We start from the raw sequence: 4,406 nt of genomic DNA, 5'->3' as shown, positions 1-4,406 counted from the left end.
AAGCGCAGCAGGGCTGAGGGCATTGCCTGCAAGGGCTGAGAGGAGAGGGGTGAGGCAGAGAGACTGTAAAGGCAGTGTGGAGTGGGAGGATGCTGAGAGCTCACTGCGTGGGAGAGATCTTCACAGCCCTCCACATGGTAAGTCCCTGGTTGCAGGACAATGTAGCTGGTGTTCCTGGAGGGATATCCAAAAGCTGGCACATCCCACAGCCTGTGGGATTTTCATGAGAACTTTCACAGTTTCTCTAATGTAGAGGAGGAGGACATGCTGCAGAGGAGGACTTCCCTGCTGCACCGTCAGAAAGAAAAGGCAATACAGCTGCCGCCTTCTGGGGTTTTGAAGATCGGTGTGCACCTGTGGGTTCCCAGGGCTGTTCTTCAGAGCAGGGTCACTGGGCCCCAGGGGGCTGTGCACCAGGGCAGGGACTCTGCCGTCTGACCAGGTCAGCCCCCAGCCTGCCCAGGGAGCAACCTTGAAAGCTGTGGGGAAAACCTGTGGGTGGAAGCAGGGCAGGATCCCTCTGCTGTCCAGAGGGTACAGCGTGGGTCAGGGCTGCTCAGACTTCTTCATCACCCAAAGGACATTTGCAGAGGATCATTATGAAGATGGATGTAAAGGTAGGGGATTGCCTAAAAGGGAAGAAATCTGTGATTTGAGTTTATCCACTCTTGGTAGGCTGGGTGGGCAATGGTATTTCTCTGCTCTGGAGTAGGCAATGAGACCCCAGTTCTCGCTAGGACTTGTCTGAGCTGCTCCTTACCCCTGCACACACAGAGATGCCCCTGGGCAGTGCCCTGCTGCCAGGAGGTGCCCGCAGGGCAGAGCTGAGCACGCAGTGGCTGGGATGAGGTCTGTGAGCATGGAGAGGGAGGAGATATAGGGATTCAGGCATCTCCCTGCCATCCCCTGCAGTGCAGATGCTTTCCCTGGAGCAACCGCCTGATCTCCTCACTCACAGAGCAGAGCCTCTGCCCTTAATAGCATGGAGACTTGGCCATGGGTTGCCTTCTGTCCTGGTTTCAGCTGGGATAGAGTTAACTTTCATCTCCGTAGCTGGTATGGGGCTGTGTTTTGGGTTTGGGATGAGAACAATGTCGATGATACACTGATGCTTTGGTTCTTGCTAAGTAGTGCTAAGCTGTTGCTAAATAGGTGCTAAGTGGCGCTCACACTGGTCAAGGACTCTTTCAGCTTCCCATGTTCTGCTGGGTGCACAAGAAGCTGGGAGGGGGCACAGCCAGGGGGAGTGCTGACCCAGACTGGCCCAAGGGCTATTCTATACCATATGACGTCACGCTCAGTATATAAGCTGGGGGAAGAAGGAAGGCGGGGACATTGGGTATGATGGCGTTTTGTCTTCCCAAGTAACCGTTACGCGTGAGGGAGCCCTGCATTCCTGGAGATGGCTGAACACCTGCCTGCCGATGGGAAGTAGTGAATTAATTCCTTGTTTTGCTTTGTTTGCGTGCACGGTTTTTTTTTTTGCTTTGCCTATTTAACTGTTCTAATTTATTTTACTTCAATTATTAAACTGTTCTTATCTCAACCCACGAGTTTTCTCCCTTTTACCCTTCTGATTCTCTCCCCTATCCCACTGGTGGGGAGTGAGCGAGCGGCTGCGTGGTGCTTAGTTGCTGCCTGGGGTTAAACCACACCACCTTCCCAAGCAGCCTGACCACCAAAGAGAGTTAAAACTCATGTGTCCGAGACTGTCTCCCTCTCCTACCTCCCTTGGCAGGGCTCCTTTGGCATGTTCTCCTCTTCTCCCTGACGCCCTTCTTCTTACTGTTACACTCACTGGTGTGGGGAGGGTGAGGATTCAAGTGCAGCTCAGACACCAATGCTGTCTGTGCTGTCATGCACATATGGCCATGGAGGAAAAGCATCCAGCTCGCACCCTGTTCACCTGTGGGGCTCTGGGTGCCGCAGTGTGTGTGGCTGCCATTGATCTCACCCTCCCTTCAGGACGTAACAAATGTAGGACAGTTGACTCTGTCCTTGGGAGGTCCTGCTGGGCTGCAGCCTGCCCTCCCATAGGGCACAGCTCTCCCAGGGCATCTCTGTGTTTTGCAGGAGCCCCATGGAGAAGACACCTCGGTGCTAAGGCCATTGAGATGCTGCTGGGTGGCTGCATGTGGGCAGCTGTCATGAGCCCTCTGTGCCCCTGGTTGGGAGGGCAGAGCTGAGATGCTCCTCAGGTACCATGAGATGGGGTGAGGGTTTGGAGATGTGCACTGGGAAACTGCATTCCTCTGCTCCCAGCAGTGGCCTCTTTCTTTTGGGGGGAACACCCGAGTGCGATAGTCCTCCAGGTGGAAGAGCTGCCAGCACAGGGCAGCTGAGAGCAGGGCTGATGGACAGAGCGGCTGTCCTCACTCTGCACTAAGGGACAGTCCCTTTGCCCAATCTCAGCACCCACAAGGTTTCCCTTGCAGTGCAGCAGAAATGCCAGGCATTGCTGCATTCAAACCACTCCTCAGCTGTGCTGGGGCAACTAGAACAGAAGGCACAACCCAAACTCCCCACAGCTCTGCTCTGCAGTCAGGTGAATTGGGAGTGACAATGCTGAAAAGCTCTTTGATATCAGGATTGGATTTAATCTGAGATCACCCCATGTTCCTATTTACCTGTTGCTGTAGGGCAGGACTGAGTCCTGCAGAGCCCCCAGCAGAGCCTTCTGCTCCCTGGGGCATCCTCAGCCAGCACCAACCAGAGCTTGTGAAAGGGAACTGCCAAAGGTCTTCCTGAAAGGACAGAGACACATTTGGGAGTGGGGGGGAATCTCTCCTAACTTTTCACTGTCTTTTTCCTCTTGGACGGTCCCTCATGCCCCGAGGCAGCAGGTGTCTAACAGCAGCTCCATCACCCAGTTCCTCCTCCTGGCATTCGCAGACACGCGAGAGCTGCAGCTCTTGCACTTCTGGCTCTTCCTGGCCATCTACCTGGCTGCCCTCCTGGGCAATGGCCTCATCATCACTGCTGTAACTTGCGGCCACCATCTTCATACCCCTATGTACTTCTTCCTACTTAATCTCTCTATCCTCGACCTGGGCTCCATCTCCACCACTCTCCCCAAAGCCATGGCCAATTCCGTCTGGAACACCAGGGCCATCTCCTATGCAGGATGTGCTGCCCAACTCTTTCTGTTTGTGTTTTTGATGTCAGCAGAATTGTGTCTCCTCACCATCATGGCCTATGACCGCTACGTTGCCATCTGCAAACCCCTGCACTACAGGACCCTCCTGGGCAGCAGAGCTTGTGTCCACATGGCAGCAGCTGCCTGGGGCACTGGGTTTCTCAATGCTCTGCTGCAAACTGCCAATACACTTTCACTGCCCCTCTGCCAAGGCAACACCTTGGACCAGTTCCTCTGTGAAATCCCCCCACATCCTCAAGCTCTCCTGCTCACACTCCTACCTCAAGGAATTTATCGTACTTGTTACTTTCGCATTAGCATTTGGGTGTTTTATTTTCATTGTGCTGTCCTATGTGCAGATCTTCAGGGCCGTGCTGAGGATCCCCTCACAGCAGGGACGCCACAAAGCCTTTTCCACGCGCCTCCCTCACCTGGCCGTGGTCTCCCTGTTTATCAGCACTGCCATGTTTGCCCACCTGAAGCCCCCCTCCATCTCCTCCCCATCCCTGGATCTGGTGGTGGCAGTTCTGTACTCAGTGGTGCCTCCAGCAGTGAACCCCCCCATCTACAGCATGAGGAACCAGGAGCTCAAAGTGGCCATTAGGAAAGTGATTTCAGGAATGTTTTTCAACTCTGATACATTTTCCATCACTGTTCACAAATGATTTCTAGGGTTTCCCATTGCAGGCCTGTCTTTTTGTTTGTCTTTTAGCCTTTTTGTTATCATTGTCTGTATGATTATCAGTGTCTATTATGTTTCTACATAAATGTTTGGATTCATCCTACTCCTCCTGAGGAACAAACCTGCTCCGTCTCACCTGGATTTGATATAAAAGTGTGTCTTCCTGGGACAGAGCATCTTTACTACAGACATCTCTGTAGTAAAATGGGATCTACCTAGTGCACTAACTTAAAGTTGGGATCTCCCTAGTGCACTAACTTAAAGTTGGGATCTTCCAAAGCTAATGATGTCAACAACAGGCCCAAGGAACTTCACCCGAAAAGGGCCTTTTTCTCCTTGGACCTGGGAGAGAAAAGCTCATTGTCACTTTGGTAGCTGTTGGAGACCAAGGGTTGGAATTTGGACTCACCCATTGGTGTGTGGTGACCATGGAGGTGGTGAATGCATACTCAGAGTTGTCCCACATATGACAGGGAAGAAGACACCCTCCAGGAGGGGGTCCGGAGCTTCCTGGAGAGCCTGGGGTTTCTACAGGGAGAGAGTGTGCTTGGGGTGGGCAGTGGCTGGAACCCCACAAAGTGGGAGATC

At 53.1% G+C, this 4,406-nt stretch overlaps 1 pseudogene across 1 annotated transcript; it reads left to right on the top strand.

The window, feature by feature from the left end:
* Nucleotides 1–605: 605 nt before the first annotated feature.
* On the top strand, nucleotides 606–3,801 carry LOC309603386 (olfactory receptor 14C36-like; annotated as a pseudogene). Its single transcript has 2 exons — nucleotides 606–617; nucleotides 2,841–3,801. The product of its transcript is annotated as an olfactory receptor 14C36-like (transcript).
* Nucleotides 3,802–4,406: the final 605 nt, after the last annotated feature.

Source organism: Platalea leucorodia, assembly GCF_965183815.1.
Source record: "Platalea leucorodia genome assembly, contig: HAP1_HAP1_SCAFFOLD_71, whole genome shotgun sequence".
In the NCBI taxonomy this organism is placed as follows: Eukaryota; Metazoa; Chordata; class Aves; order Pelecaniformes; family Threskiornithidae; genus Platalea; species Platalea leucorodia.
This window is presented reverse-complemented; position numbering and strand designations above follow the sequence as displayed.